Genomic DNA, 17,891 nt, shown 5'->3' on the forward strand with positions numbered 1-17,891 from the left:
CCTTCTTCTACCTTGAACTTGGGAAGTGTAGTTCTCTCCATACACGCAATGGTTTGAGAAACCATTTCATCCAGGCCTTCCTCTCATATATGCAACCTATCTGACTAGAGGGATTGATGAATCTCATCGCCATATTTGTGCACCACCTCTCTGTCTATTCTACGCCACTTCTGCAATGCTACTCACTATAGTCACTTACCTCCTAATTCCTTTGATCCAAGCCTTCTCCACTACTAGAGCTACCTATTGTAAAGATTTGGAGTGATTTGGTCCAGAGATGAGGGGAGTAAATAGCAAAAAATCAGTCGACTTATGAGAAGATAGAGATTCCTCAAGTGAAGAAGAAACTGCTGCCTCGGGAGTTATACTGCACCATTTCAGCTATGGTTGTTCTGAGCTTTCCTTGCATATAAATCTATGATTGTGCAGCAAAAGCCCCTATGTTGGTGATGCTTGGAGTGAGGTATCAAGCCTCCAAAGTTTCCATGTACTCTATAAGCATTTCTAGTGTATTTTTTGGAGTTTTTTATGCTACATAAATGCTTGAGGAGAAAACATTCAGTACAAAGATTGTTCTTCCAAGTTTCAATTTAAAGTGTTCCTTTTTAGTTCAAAGAATGTACTTCCAAGTTCAGTTGGTGTTAATTTCTTAACAAAATGCCAAACTCTCAATCTTCTACTTCAAGTGCCCTTAAAACCCTAAACACTAAATCTTAAATCCTACGCCCTACATCCTTAACCCTAGATACTAAACCCTAAACCCTAACCCTAAAATACAACCAAAATTTAATGATTTTTTTCAACTTGTGCAATAGGTTTGATATATCCCCCAACTTGTTGCAAGTGGAATAGGCTAATGGTGCACCCAACCTATTGCAAAAATCAAGGAATTTTCTTGATTTCTGCAATAGGTTGGATATATCCCCCAACCTGTTGCTCAAGAAATAGGTTGGGGGATATATCCAACCTGTTCTACAAGTCAAGAAATTTTGGGGGTGCACCCCCAACCTATTGCTTGAGCAACAGGTTGGGGGGTATATCCAACTTGTTGCACAAATCAAAAAAATTCCTTGATTTTTGCAAAAGGTTGGGTGCATCCTTAACCTATTGCACATGCAACAGGTTGGGGGATATATCAAAAAAATTGCATAAATAAAAAAAATTCATTAAATTTTGGTTGTATTTTAGGGTTTAGTATTTAGGGTTAAGGATTTAGGATTTAGGGTTTAGGATTTAGGTTTTAGGGTTTAGGGTTTAGGGTTTAGGATTTAGTGTTTAGGAGTTAGGATTTAGGGTTTAGGGTTTAGGGATTAAATGTTTAAAGTTTAGGATTTACGGTGGATAAGATGTTTTGGTATTAATTGTTTGAAGTTTAGGATGTAGGGTTTAGGTTTAATGCCTTGTCTGCTAGTTTTGATATAAAAGTTATTAAGTAATACTAAGCTCAATGATTATTTATTATGTCTTTTTTTGAGTTGCTAATCTATACATAAAATAGGTATTCACCCTAACAGAGGGTATGTGTGTGGTGTTATATAAGAAGAATGAAGTGGTAGCTTTTGGACGAATTCGTAGTTTTGATCCTATGAATGTGTGTCATTTCTAACGTTGTGGTGAGAGAAGATCTGTAGTGATAATCACCAACGTTGTAAATACTGAAGTACATTTAAAATATCCACATGGAGACTTTGAAACATTGGGAGATATCTTACAATGTGACATATTTGATATGCAAGCACATAGAATGCTTTGGGACTAAGATGAAATTGTTTCAAAGACATACTTTCAAGATATCAAGAAAACTTATTTTGAGGGGGAAAAAGTAAAGATGTTATCTTGCTCCGGAGAAGTTTTAGCAATTAGCAACTTTAAGAGCTATGCTCAGAGTTTTCTCTGTATAGTGGAGATAATTAAGTTGACTAGTGCAGGTGTCATTCAAAATGCAATGGATAGTACTTCACATCTAGACGTCCATAATACTATGTCTCGTCTACAAGTTCATAGTACTTGTAAATGGGGGTTAGCTTTCTTGAAATTAAGTTTGCCTAAGATAGTTTCCTTCAATGTCATGGAAGACACAATAGAATATTATCAGAAGAAAAGGACTATAACACAAATGGGATCCAAATTGATAAGAAGCTATAGTAGTGATGAAGAGTATCATAGTGGCATGCTCACAGGTATTGAGGAAATTATAGTAACATATGTTAATGCAGAAAAGGTTTCTTGTGTTGTAAGTGACTCAAATATACTCACTGGTATAGAAGACTTGTCTTGTGTTGCAAGTAACTCAAACAGGCTCACTGGTATAGAAGTGTTGTCCTGTGTTGCAAATGACTCGAAGAGGCTCACTGGCATAGAAGACTTGTCCTGTGTTGCAAGTGACTCGAACAGGCTCACTAGTATAGAAGACTTTTCTTGTGTTCCAAATGACTCAAACATGCTTACTGATACAGAAGACTTGTCTTGTGTTGAGAAAAATAAGATGGGACCACAAAGAAAAATACATGCAAATATCGATGGGATAAGTGATGCAATAACAAGAATTGATGATATTAGTGACAATGATCATGATGTTACCACTCAAATGCAAGGCAAAGGAGGTAGAGAATCTGAGACTTGTCATGTTGTTTGTAATATTGTTGCTAGCATGCCAGAGAATACAGATGGGAGAATCTCGAGTTATGAAGGAGAAAGAGTTCAACCACAAAATTCAAGAGGCATTGGCAGCAAATTGACATCAATGAACATGTTTACCAGATTGCCATTTGCAAGATATTATAAGGCATCAAATAATTCTCAAGCCCACACAACATTTGATTATAGAGATGAAGATTCAAGGGAAATGGATTCGAGGTTTGATGGTCTTACAACTGGAAAATGCAAGACACTATTTACAAAAAGAAAGTATGTGAGTGTGAAGAGGTGAAGAATCATGGCATCAATTCTAGAACCAAAGAGACATGTGATGTTATCCGAGGAGAATATGGAAACGATGCTTATGTGAGTTTCTTGCAAGAGACTTTGCATTTAAAAAGTTGGGAAAGATGATTGAGCAGCCATACGCCTTGGTATTTGGAGTAAGACAGCACCTAATAGACATAACTATCTCCTTTAAGAATTTTCATGCTTTCTTCATCAAGGCACTGATCAAGATTTGAGCACAAGACACTGTAAACCTAGATTAAAACCCATGGTTAATGGGAGACCCATTTGTAATCGAGGATATCAATGGTTAACTGGACTATCACATGGCACATAAAAACAAATCACTTGACATAGATGAAATGAAAGGCTTGAAAGCCTTTATTAAACATCTTCAAAGTATGATGTAGAAAATATCCTAAGCAATCAACTAAGAATTTGGAGACAATTAAATCAACTGAACCACTTATCCAATCTTTAGAAAGACAAGAAAACTTAATAAGCATTGAATATTGTGAATCCTTTTGGCCGGAACAAGCCAGGTCACCAAGTTTTCATTTGGATATAAATATGTTAGTAGATATGGAGGAAGCAGAGGAATGCCTTTTACCTCAAAAATATTGTGGCAGGAAGGGAGACAAACCCTTACCAGATTTTATACCATCTAATGAGATTGAAGAGGGTCTATTTATTGCAGTTTGGGCATCTGCTCCAAGTTCAAAGTTGGATGACCAAGGTGGCCCAATTTGGGTTGCAAAGGTTGCTAAGATAGAAAGGGATGACAAGGGAACTCTGATAACATTCACAGCTTTATGGTTTTAACCAAAGCCATTGAAAAATCTCTCGAGAAGATATACAATAAAATAACTCTATGAGGGATGCTTGCAAAAGAAATGTGAATGGGTTCCAAATAATGAAGGATTAATAGAGGTGGAAGTCACTAGCATTATTCGTTGTTGGAAATCGAGGACACGAAGTTTTAAAAAGAAGCATGGATACAATGTTGAAAAAAGTATCACAATCCATGATCCAAGTCATGTCCATATTAAACATCATTTGGCAGGACTTTGACCCATCAAGCGCAAATATATTACATGAATCTAATGACTCTGAACGAGATTCATATGCATAAGATAATGTTTTGTATGCTTTTTTCCACACAAATGGTGTATCTATACACCACCGATAAGATAACGTATTGTATGCTTTGTTTTTCAAAAAAAGGGTGTATCTATACACCACTTATATTGAATTCAACAAACTTTTTTTTCAAAAAAATGGTGTATCTATACGCCACTTATATGTTGAATTCAACAAACTCTTTTCATATGGTGTCATATTTTCACTTTATTAGCATAGTGTTAAAATTGAATTCGAGTTAGGAGACTACTACTATTATTATTGTAGTTATTGGATGGGGGCACCATGCACAAGTTTGGGAATTATAGCTTCATTGATCCATATTTTTTTGAATTAGAGGTCACCACTTGAGACTTTTTAGCTTAATAAGGCCATATTTGTATATAAGCGACCCATTTAGTGGTCTAAAAACCCCAACTTTTGAGCTCACTAAGTGAAGTTGAGTGGAGAGGATATGCTCCAAAAAAAAGTCCAAACCAGGAGAGAAAGTCCAAAATTTTTGAATAGTGTGTTTCAAGTGCTGCTTGACTTTCTCCCTAGTTTTGACATGTGTGGAGATGGTATCCCTACATGGTAACATCTCACAAAGGATCACTTAAGGTGTGTGACAGTTGTGATTGCGACAATATTGGATGATCAGAGGGTGGTTAGTCCTTACTTGCCCATTAGTAGTAGGAAACACTTTATTGTAGTTCTATACTATTTAAGAGTTTAAGAATGGATCCTATTTCTCTATATGACTATTATATAATCATGGGGGATTCACTAGTAGTAATAAGGAGACGTCACCTGCGTGCAATAAATATATGAAAATTCCCCTTATCTACCCCCTATTTATGGGACCTTACCTTATAAAATGTACCTTCCTTCCCTTATATAACCCCCCTCCCTTACACTCATGTGGTACCATATGATAAACCCTAGTGGACCCCCTGGGTGTATAATTTTCCTATGAATGATCATGCATTACATAGATAGAATGATATGTTTGCATGCAATTATTGGAGTGGATCATTGCATGTTGTTTTAGATAAAATTCTACACGGTTACCTAAACAAGAAGGAGAAGATATGTTGTTTAGGAAGCTCCTTTGAATCATTGTGTGATGTAAGAGAGCAAATGTACATGATATAGCTTCCTCCATGTTGCAAATGATTCCCTAATGCTTGTGTTTTATGATGCATTTAGGCCATACACCTCCAATATTTAGTGTATATATTGAACTAATCTTTGAGAAGTTGAATATACAACAAATGAGTAACTAGTGGACTCATTATTAGATAGAAGGAACTTGGAGCATCATCCACCATGCGTTTCCAATAAGAAAGGGATCCACTAGTTTTATAAAATGTATTTTGAACCTTTTGTGTCCTCTATGTGGCCTATGAATGGAGATGGGATGTGGTATTGTACCTCTCATCATAGAATTCTTGATAAATGGGCATGGATGCTCCTCCTTTGATAATAATACTATGAATGGAGATGGGATGTGATATTGTACCTCTCATCATAGAATTATTGACAAGTGGTCATGCATGCTTCTATTTTGATAATAATACTTTGATTGTGAGTAGTGGTGTGGAGCCCCTTGTGTAGGTTGCTAGTGCCAAGAGAGCTCAATTGGATTTTGTTGTTAGGATGGTAATGAGTTTACTTTTAGACTTTCACACTCTCATATGATTTATGTGTATATGCACTCGTGATATTTCTTAAATTATAGAATCAATAAATACCGCTTTATAAGATATTTATCATAATATGAAGTACAAATTCTACTATTATTTATGCAAAACTCACTTGCCATGCTTTAGGATGAATAACATTCACTAGCTTCTTATGTGAAATTCAAATATGATACACATTGTTTCAGAAGATAGGTATAAATCATGGTGTTCTTAATAATATGGTCTAAGATGATTTGAGGACACTCCTTGCATTTTGAAATATGGTTGATAGTTTGTAGTGATTTTTGTTTTGCATATATCTTTGATAGGATATGCATCAAACATTGCACTCAATATATATAGTCTAGAAAGAGATTTATTGCATTACAAAATTAATAGGCTTCTTGTTATTTGTTTCATCTACTTTGGCATAATAGACATAAATCCATTTGATAAAAATATATTCTTATTAAAGAATATTCAATGTCCATACATTGATCATGCCTTTGATTGTTTTTGGTCATTTATATCTATTTACAATGTAGATTGTGTCTGTAATGATCTACTAGGCTAAGCAGTAGCAATGGAAAGGGTAGTGGTGAGAAGCGCGATCAAATAACCAAATAGAAGGAAAATGACCCTTGCACATTTGTTGATGAATAATACTTAGAGACTTTGAATTGAAATTTAGTTTGTCATATTGGTCAATGTAATATTTTAACTTGGTCTTTGATTACTTTAGATCACATCAATATTAAGCAAGACTATGGGTTTGGCATATGATATTTTGCTACTTGAATCATTATGCCAAATTGTGGCTATTTCTTTTTTCTAATTGTTGTATACATGTGATGGGTTAAGTCAAATGCAATATATTGATTTTTCTTACTCGGTTTTCATTGATCGCTTCATGAGGCTTGCTTGGTTTTTATCACTCGGACTACAGCTACCTCCCTACCTCCCAATCACGATTTTGATACGAAGTACATGCTATTGAACATCTACAACATAATGAAACATCGTCGATAGAAGATCTAGGAGGCAATGAGGGAGGTAACCCGATGCCTCTTTATGTGAGCCAATCAGATTAGAAGAGGGTCAAGGAGGAGATCCGCAATGATCCAAAAAAACGTGGGGCAAGTAGTGGAGAGCGACATGAGTCCACATGTAGAGGAGAAGTGCTTCACATCTTGAGAGTGGTGGAAATCAAGAACTCTACTCATGGTGCTACATATGTATTCACGTACTTCTTTGGCAATTTTTGGCTTGGTTTGGACACATTGTTTTTCGCATAGCACTTCATTTGATGTTTTTAATTTGGCTTCAAGAGATTTTTGAATTGGCCAATATCCTATAAATGAGGAGTATGACTATGGGTGTATGCATGATTAGGTGGTACACTAGCTTCCACTTTTTGTGGGGGTTGCAAGGATGGCTTGCTACCACACTTAGTGACTGGTAGTTCGTCTTAATTTGAGCATGATACTCTAATTTGAAAACTACTATAGGATTCAATGCTAGTTGCCAGTTTTAGTCCTATTCCCTACTGAACATCCTATTGTGGGGGCTGGCAGAAGCTACACATAGCCGAGGCAGAATGAAGACACGTGGGAAGGAGGCTTCCTCCCCCATCCACTCTGCCTCTCCAAAGAAAGCAGGGATAGGAAAACGGAAGGAAGCATCTCCCTCTTCATCTTCAGCTTCACCATCACCTTCTCCTTTAAAGAAAAAAAAGAAAGGAAAACCATCGAGGTTGCCCAAGGTTGATGGTCCAGCATCAGCTTCTACTCCGCACAACAAAAGAAAAGGAGCACCATCGAGAGTGCCTGAGTTCGACAGTCCAGTGACTCCGGTGAGGTTTCAAATTTGGGTTGCAAGTTCATTGATTTTCCTTGTGCTTGATCTCAGGGGGGTCACTATGTATAAACCCTCTATATCACGTGCGTTCAAGGCCTATATTTAAAATCCCTTATCTGTAAATTTTTTCATTAATAAAATGTACCCCTTTTCTATACAAATCTGTAAATTTTTTCCAAAACTATTTTAAATAGTCCCTTATGTATATTTATTTCTGTAAATTTTAGGAATAAAAAATATCCTTCTGTTGAACTCACGTGATAGGGTTACATATGATGAGTGACCCCCCCGAGTGCTTGATAGCATCTTTCTTTCATAGAAAATGCATGCACCTTCTCACAACATGCCTTCTTCTCCCACTGTGTGTTTGAGCAGATAATCAGTGGCATCCTCCATATGTGGCATTCAAGAGGAAAATAGTATTTTGCATGACTAAAACCCAAGTGCATGAGGTGTACAACCTTTGCAATAGCGGCCAAGATGCACGACTCCTTGGCGAGGATGATTTTACTATGCAAGATTGGTTGGTCTGTCTCGATGTTGTGCCTAAGAGAGGTGCCAAGGTTAAGTGTAGGACCATGAGGCCAGAGTTTTGGGCAATTCTATACTTTATTTGTGTCTGTGTACCAAGAACCTCCTGGGAATTATGTTTTGAAGGTCACAAAATCATTTGAAAGGGGGTTTCTATTTGAACATCTAAAGGGGCCAGTTGATTGGGCATCTTTCTCTGAGAGCATACATGCAAATATGGAACCGGAAAAGTTGATGTTGAAGTTACAGAGGTGGGCAGCTTTCCACTCTGTGGAGGCACCTCCTAACTCTTATTGAATGAAGGGTATGCCAGTTGAGGTAGGGGATACACCCACTGTTATGAATAAATTTGTCTAAGGAAAAAAGGCATAAATATGTTTGTGTGTTTGTATGTGTGACAATAGTATAATAAAATATGGTGTGCATAGGGACCAGGGTTGAGGTGGTAGGGCATGACATGTGCCACCCTTCCACATAAGAGGACCCATAAGGTGTGTTGTACATAATCCATGGTAGTAATATTATAAAATGTAAGGTGGCATGGCTCCTCCATGTGCCACCCCTCCACCTAGGCAGTCCCATGCCTGCATTTAGTGAGATATGGCTCAAAGTCCATGGGAAAAGTAATATAAAATAGGTGGAGATGGATATTATATTGGGTTATTCCCTCCATATAGGATAGGCCCATGTGGGTGAGGTATAGAAGGTCCAAGAGTGCAAGTTAAATAATGGGGGAAAGTAGGATGAGGTGGCAAGCAAGATTCCTTGTGCCAACCCTCCACTTGTCCTCCTAGAGGTTTGAATGTATTATAAAATTGGGAAGAGACCAAGGGAGTATCATAGACTTGAGATATGGGGCTTCATTTATGTGGAAAAATGAGGCAAAGGGTTGTCGCACACAATTGAGAGTGCATAACCACCTAGCCCACATGGGAGACTTTTCCACACACATCATGCATGTGGGAGGATGCATTTATTGGGAGAGACTCCCTCTCTTGGCTATAAAAGGAGGGGTCTATTCTTTGATGAGACACGCTCATTCTTGTAAAGCCACCTAGCTAGTACTTTGATTTCCCCCTTCCCTTCCTTTCAAATAAAGTATGGCCCTCTTCCCTTGATGTCTCCATCTTTACATTCCTCCTCCCATCATGTACATGCTTCTCTTCCCCCTCTCCCTTTCCCCTTGTGCCATAGTCTCCCTCTTCATTCCCTCCCCTTCTAATCCCTTTTCCCCTCCCATGATAATGTTTTGCCCTCACGTTCTCCTTTCCTCTATGGCCCTTGAGCATCGCCATACCTATCCTATAGCCTCTTGTCTTGATTTATTTTCCGGCTAACAGAAATGGTGTGGCTATTGGGGTTGAAATCTCCACGGCTAGTGGTGTAAAATTTGTTACTTCTATGACTAGGTACGGCTCTTGGGTGCGGCTCTGTGGCCTCTTTCGTGTGTAGTTCTCTACTTTTGCACCTCCATACTGTGTGCCTTCCCTGTCTCTATGGCTACAAAACCTCCCTGCTTCTGCACTTTCAGTCTGCCTGCTTTCTGCTTGCGGTTCCTACGTGTATTCTGGCTGGCGAATCTTTTGCTCGTACCGGTCGCATTTATAGAACTACAACATCTGTGCTCCCTTTGATCTCCTGCACGCATCCACTATGTACACTCGTGCGCATTGCGAACAGATATTGCGGACAGATCGCGATGATTTTCTAAGCTCTTGCATCTTCTGGTCGGATAGTTTTTATGGGCTTCTGCAAAACTGTAACAGATCCTGTGCCCCCCCTCCCTCTTCTCTTCTTCTTCTTCTCTTTCTCTTCTCCTTCTCCTCTCCTCTCCTCTCTTTTTATTAAAGAGTGGGATTTGAACCCAAGACCTCTCCCTTCACAAGGGGGAGACTTATCATTGGGCCAACAAGTAGGAAGTGATGAAAATGTAATTATTTTTGCTTATATATTGAAATCTCGGGAATTGTAACTCTCTAACTATGGGGAGTTTACTCTTGCTGTAAAAAGCAAAAGTATTTCATTTCATGTGCTCTATTCACATCTCCTACTAGATCGCCGATTCTGAACTCTTCCAAGTTTACTTCACGGACGCATGCCACACGAGGAGGGTGGATATTTATGTCACTTCTCGACGAGTTTAAGGATTTGGTGCCTGGTCCTCTACTCATTACGGCTACCAATTGGCGAGATCTCTTTCTTGATCTTCATGTCAACCTTCAATGGTTGATTGTCCAATGCATTGTTCAAGGAGACGATAGGTGGGATGATACACAGTGGATGATTCAAGGTGAAGAACTAGTGATACATTGGGAGAACTTTGATTTTAATTCTACTCATCGTGCGGTGATTGAGCTACTTGCTGCTTCGGAGGTAATTAAAAGAGTGTCCTTCTTCGAAGGGTGGGATGCTCCTCAAGCTTGGGGGGAGATTTGGCACATCTGCCTATTAATTCCTGTGGATAAGCTCGTCTTGAATGGTTTATTCTCAATCTCACTACAAAGGTTTCCAGGCCTCGGCTATGGTTGGTAATGTTTCGACCAAGGAATCCATTTGTATCTAATCAACCTTTTGTGCCTCATTTTGAGCTTCAAGTTGTAATTCTTTTTTGTCTAAAGATAAACTATAAACAAAGGATTGCAAGTTTATTTGGTGTTGAACGGTTGGCTCAAGTATTGAATTCTCCCCACCTCTCCTTCTACCTATCTTGGACTATCGAGAAAATTAGGATGAATGAATTTTAGTCTTGGTGTGATGACATCTTGGATCCTTCAATTTGATGGAGCTTACAAACTTTCGACCAAGGCTGCTGGCATGGGTGTGAAGCTCACTTCACCCGGTGGTGAGGAGTATTGTTATAGCAAGTCTGCACCTGCAACTACTTGCAACCAAGCTGAGTACTCAGCACTCATTTTTGGGCTACAAAAGGCATAAGAACATCACGTCAAGCAACTTGAGGTGCAAGGAGATTCTCAACTAGTGTGTGAACAAGTTAGTGGAAGGTGGAAGGTGCGGAGCAAAGGCTTGGTTCCATGACATCAACAAGCATTGGAACTGTGCAACCAATTTGAAGAGGTAAAAATTTAGCATATCCCTCGAGCTCAAAATATAGTTGCTGATTTCTTGGCACGTGAAGCTTGTACTTCAATCACGCATGACGCGAGTGGAAGCACTACCTCCACAAAGCCGCAAGCCACAAAGGAGGGTGATCATTTGTAAGGAATGCAAAGGTTGTGATCATCATGAAACTAAGTGTTGGGCATACTTGATACGAGTTTACTGACTTCGAAAGATCATCAGAAAGGTCCTCAAGGACATTGCTCAAAAGAAGGATGCTAGACCGCACACCCCTTGAAGAAATAGCATGGTGACTATAAGAACTGGAAGAAGCTAAAGGTGATGTGCAAGGTCTCCAATTGTTGACATTTGTCATGGCATTCTTGTTTGCCTTAATGAACAACCTCATGCAGCACCGTGTCTCTAACCATCGCTTGTAAAGATGGCTGCAATATCATGAGGGTTGGTCCTTTTAAGATTGTCTATGAGCTAATCTATGCTGAAAATTCTTCCCAGGTAGTATTTCACAATACACCAATCACACCCTACCCTGCGTATGTGTGCTTTGTGGATGTATCTTCACCTGATTTTCAGTTCAAGCTACCTCTTTCCATTGTTTGCCCATAGATAAGCCTCATTTTGTCTCTCTCTTTTCCATTTTCCAAGCATGGCTGACATTCCCGTGTTTTGTGGATGGGTTAAAGAAAATCTAAATGAGTATCTTGTGGCCTTCAAGTGTCGTTGTGTCTCTCTCAACTTTCTTACTGAAGACAGATGGCTGTTGGTTCTTCCCACATTTCTAGAGGGTTTGGCTCAAGTGTGGTATGAGAAGTAGGCCGAAGACGTTCGCCAAAGCTGGCCAAGGTTGACAGTAGTGATGATGAGTATTTCGGCAAAGAAGAGAAGCCAGAGAATGTGTACCTCCAGGTGGCAAACTTGAAGCAGTCAGAAGGTGAGACAACGCATTGATATGTGGATCGAGCAGCCGTGCTCTTGGACCGTTTAATTGCCATGCAAGAGGACAATGTCGAATTTTGAGCTGGAATGACTCAGCATGTGTTGGGCTACCTTGTAGCAGGAGCAAGTGATGAATTTGGCCTCAAGCTTAAATGGGAGAATCCAGAAACTATGGTGCTAGCACATGAGATTGCTCAAAAGTTTGATAAAGTTCAGTATCTGACCCCGCTTCAAAGAAGACGATTGTCCCTCCGCAACCCCCTCAATTCTTGCAACAACAACCTGGGGGGTCTAACTCAGGGGCATACTCCCACCCCCCATCAGGGATGTATCCACCACCTCTAGCTCAAATGTATGGTCCTCCCTTAGATGCTTACCCTCAACAAGGTGTATATTCTCACCCTCCACCTCGAAGATTTCCCCAGCCTCGCCCACAAGCCCCCCTCCTTTCTACTCCCTCGGGCCCTCTAGCTAAAGAGGCCCCCCTTGTAAAAGAACATAGAGTCAATGACCTAGCCAAGGCCCTGAATGATCTTCGGCTTGGTGGGCATCAGAAATCAAGCCAACCGCCTTCCAAGAGACCGTGCTAATGTTGTATGCTACGAGTGCCACTAGAAGGGTCATTATCACATGGAATGTTCCAATATTCCAAGGGTGAATCTTTTAAGTGAATCAGAGATCCTTGACCTCGGGAAAAGAAGTCGTACCAACTCGGACCCCTCTCCAAATCGTGGACCGGGCCGCCCCAGGAAGAAGGTGTCCTTCTCAGAGCCCTCACTGTTGAGATGGCAGACCCACCAACAGAGAAGACTAAAAAATCCCATAGGAGTAAGTGGTCACCCTTGGATTTTCCCATCGGCTCAAGGCAAAAAGACTATTCGGTCATCCAGGACCTTGCTCATCATTCTTTGAGCATCACGCTCCCTCTACTAATAGCATTAAGCCCTAAGGTGAGACGTGAGCTGCAACAAGGGCTCTTAACAAGGAGGAGCAAGAAAAAGGGAAAGGTACGAGAGGTATCTTCTATCTCTGAAGAAATTGATCAGCACCCATATACAGTAGATGTCATCATAGATAGTTGCCATGTCAAAAATGTGTGAGAAAATGGGGGAGCTGCATGTAATATCATGGTGCCCCGAATCATTAAGAAATTGAATTTGAAATGCACAAGGCATTCCTCCACTTGAATCAAGGTGGCAGATGGTCGACGACTCGCCACCCTGGAAGTCATTGAGGATTTGCCCATCACTGTCAATGGGTTGACCACCACCGTCAATTTCTATGTAGTGGACATTGAAGATACAGGTAGGAGTTACCCAGCCATACTCGGGAGACATGGTTGAGAAAGAGTGATGCAGTCAGCTTTTGGAAGATAGGACACATGTCTTTTGGTGCTTCCAAGGAGAAGATCCCGGTGCAACCAGGTGCCATAGAACCAGAAGAAGAAGAGGAGCAAGACAGTGATACTCTCTCATCCTCGGTGTCTGAATCAATGGAAGAATCAGATGGGGGGAGGAGTTCTCAGAGGAGGAAGTTTACATGATGGGGGTGTCTCCAACCCCGCCACCTGTAGAAAAGGTAACAGCTAGTCCTCAATAGGTTGAATCTATGCTTTCCCCAGACCTCACTCCAAGTGAGAAAGATGAGTTCCTAGAAATGTTCAAAGATTTCCCTGACCTTTTCACAACTAGCTACCGCCACCTTCGCCATGTGATTGCCATAGAACACAAGATAGAGCTGAAGCCTGATGCGAACTCGATGCGAAGCCTGTGGCTCAAAAGTATCGGAGATTAGGGCCCCTACAAACTGATGCTTTGTGCTCGGATTTGCAGAAACTTGTAGAAGGTGGGTTTATAGTTCCAGTTCACAATGTTGAATGGGTTTCACCAGTGGTAGTCACCCCAAAGAAAAACAACAAGTGGTGGGTCTGCATTGACTATAAGAAACTCAATGCAGCCACCAAGAGGGACCATCATCCTCTACCCTTTCAAGACCTCATTCTTGAGAAGGTAAGTGGTCATGAGATGTATACTTTCTGTGATGGTTACTCTGAGTTTTATCAAATCAGAATTGCTGAGGAGGATGTGCTTAAAACCACATTTGCCACACCTTGGGGGACATTTGCATTCAAAGTAATGCCATTTGGACTCACCAATGCTCCTGCTACCTTTCAAAGATTTATGTAGATGGTGTTTGCTCCTTATTTGGGGGATTTCTTGGAGGTGTTTTTAAATGATTTCTATATATTCTCATCATGCAAGGAGCACATCAAGAAGGTTAGGTTGGCCTTCCAAAGGTCAATGATGCGAATGGCAGTATCAACCCTGAGAAATGCACCATTGGAGCCACTCAAGGGAGGTTATTGGGACATATGTCTCATCTGAGGGTGTCAAGCCTGACCCTGAGAAGGTAGAAGCCATCCTCAAGCTCTCCCCCCAACAACCAAATGCTAGGTACGCTCATTTGTCAATCTAGTAGGATAGTATCGCCGCTTCATTGATCAATATGCTACTTTTACATGACCCATGACTATGCTATTAAAAGATGGGGTTGATTTCTCTTGGGATGAGGATTGTGAACATGGGTTTGCACAAATCAAGAATGCTCTGGCTTCAGAACCCATTCTACACAATCTAGATTGGTCAAAGACTTTCTATATCAATCCTGGGTTTGGTGAGCACACTCTAGTAGGTATTCTTCTCTAGCAAGGGGAGGATCGGTTCATGTATCCTGTTCGATTTGCTTCTCGACAATTGCTCCACACTGAGCAATGCTATTCAGAGGATGACAAGCATGCCTTGTCTTTGTTGTTCTGCATTGAGAAATTTAAGCATTATGTGGCTGGAATGTCCTTCATTATACTCACTAGCACTGGTCTTGCAAAGCAGGTTCTTCAATCACCAAATCCCATGGGCCGATTGGCCAAATGGTTAGCAATTTTACAAGAATATGATTTTTCTTTCAAAATTGTAAAAGGGGGTTGTTCCAACTTGAAGAATGCTTTGATTGATTTAGAGGAGTGCCTTGATGTAACCCTTGTAGCGGCCATAGAAGTTGGGGATCCATGGTATGGTGGTATCTACAGGTTTCTAACTACTTTCTCCTTTCATCCAGAAAGTACTAGCTATGAGAGAAAGAAGATCCGTAGAGATAGTAGGTGCTACACCCTCTTTGAGGGGGTATTGTACCATCAAGGCATGGATGCCATTGATGCAGATGAAGTGCCTAAGGTATTGAAGCATTATCATGATGGATTTCGTGGAGGGCACTATGCCAATGACTATACAGCTAAGAAGATTTTACATGCTGGGATACTATTGGCCGACCTTGTTCAAGGATGTCACTTTGTATTGCAAAACCTATGAACCATGCCAATTCTTTGGTAGGATGGGATTTGCGTTTTGGGCAACATCACCCAATGATGTCCATCCATCCGTTTCAGACGTGGGGAATAGATTTTGTCGGGCCCTTGCCCATGATTGCCTACAAAAAGAAGTATCTTTTGGTAGTCACTCAGTATGTCACTAAGTGGGCTGAAGCTATCGCCCTACCCACTGTAAATGGTAAGGTAGATTCAAATTTCATATTTGAACGTATCTGCACAAGGTCTGGGACACCCATGGAAATAGTATCTGATCATGGGAGTCCATTCTTAAATGAAGCAGTGGAATTGCTCATGGATCGCATGGGTATTGATCATCGCACTTCTAGCATCTATTATCCAGCATCCATGGGTCAAATGGAGCAGACCAATGGCCTCCTTTGTAAAACCATGGGAAAAATGGCCACAAGTAATAGGAGCCAATGGGATCAAAAGGTCACTGAAGCCATGTGGGCTTACAACATCACTCATAAAACATCTACAGGTCACACTCTTTTTGAGTTGGTGTATGGTACTGAGGCAGTTTTACCACTAGAGATAGAGATTCTGGCCTTGAGATTGGCACAGGAACATAGGATGAGAGAAGATGAACATGTAGAGGCCAGATTGGTACAACTTGAGAAGTTAGATGAAACCCGATGCCTTGCACTACACCAAATAGAGATCCAAAAGAATCGACAAAAGGCCCGCTTGGATGCTAAGATTTGCAAGGGATGGGAAAGACACTTTGCTGAGGGGGATGTTGTGCTATGCTTTGATAATAGATTGGACCACCAAATGGATAAGAAGTTTCTGCCACTATGGACCGGTCCATACAAAGTCATCAAGGAACGTAGCAATGGGTCTGTACAAGTTCAAGAGCTGCATGAGCCATATGGCAAGAAGGTGATCAACAAGCGTTACCTCAAGCCCTTCTTTGTGCGTGATGGACCCACACATGGAAATGCTGTGCATTCCCTACCTGGGGGGGGGAACTGTTATGGATAAATTTGTCTAAGGAAAAAAGGCATAAATATGTGTGTGTGTTTGTATGTGTGACAATAGTATAATAAAATATGGTGTGCATAGGGCCTAGGGTTGAGGTGGCAATGCATGACCATGTGCCACCCTTTCACATAAGAGGACCCATAAGGTGTGTTGTACATAATCCATGGTAGTAATATTATAAAATGTAAGGTGGCATGGCTCCTCCATGTGCCACCCTCCACCTAGGCAGTCCCATGCTTGCATTTAGTGAGATATGGCTCAAAGTCCATGGGAGAAGTAATATAAAATAGGTGGAGATGGATATTATATTGGGTTATTCCCTCCATATAGGATAGGCCCATGTGGGGGAGGTATAGAAGGTCCAAGAGTGCAAGTTAAATAATGGGGGAAAGTAGGATGAGGTGGCAAGCAAGATTCCTTGTGCCAACCCTCCACTTGTCCTCCTAGAGGTTTGAACGTATTATAAAATTGGGAAGAGACCAAGGGAGTATCATAGACTTGAGATATGGGGCTTCATTTATGTGGAAAAATGAGGCAAAGGGTTGTCGCACACATTTGAAAGTGCGTAACTGCCTAGCCCACATGGGAGACTTTTCCACACACACCATGCATGTGGGAGGATACATTTATTGGGACAGACTCCCTCTCTTGGCTATAAAAGGAGGGGGCTATTCCTTGATGAGACACGCTCATTCTTGTAAAGCCACCTAGCTAGTACTTTGATTTCCCCCTTCCCTTCCTTTCAAATAAAGCATGGCCCTCTTCCCTTGATGTCTCCATCTTTACATTCCTCCTCCCATCATGTACATGCTTCTCTTCCCCCTCTCCCTTTCCCCTTGTGCCATAGTCTCCCTCTTCATTCCCTCCCCTTCTAATCCCTTTTCCCCTCCCATGATAATGGTTCGCCGTCATGTTCTCCTTTCCTGTATGGCCCTTGAGCGTCGCCATACCTATCCTCTAGCCTCTTGTCTTGATTTCTTTTCTAGCTAAGACCAACTCATCAGATTTCTAAAGGTCAAAGAATAAATGTTTTGCTATGTAGACTTGGATAGTGTGTTGGTCCAAGTTTGCAAAATGCATTCCTCAGCACTATTAGAACGAAAAGAGGTGGCAAAGGCACTTGAGGCACACAAGGCAGATATGCATCATGATGAGGGTGCGAGAGCATTGGTAGATACTTTTATGGCACAACTGGAGACTGCTAAGGATGCCTTGCAAGCAGAGGAGAGTGCTATGACAGCTGATGTTATCAAGATGGACCACAACTGAAGCAAACAATTGGGCGGTTAACATTGACTATCGAGACACTTAAGGGTTCTTTGGTAGACACAAAATATGTTGATGTTGTGGCCAAGGCTCAACTAGAGTTCGACTTAAAAGACATGATAGTA

Source organism: Dipteris shenzhenensis, chromosome 31, assembly GCF_047967505.1.
Source record: "Dipteris shenzhenensis isolate YYH24624 ecotype China chromosome 31, Dip_SZ_1.0, whole genome shotgun sequence".
Lineage (NCBI taxonomy): Eukaryota > Viridiplantae > Streptophyta > Polypodiopsida > Gleicheniales > Dipteridaceae > Dipteris > Dipteris shenzhenensis.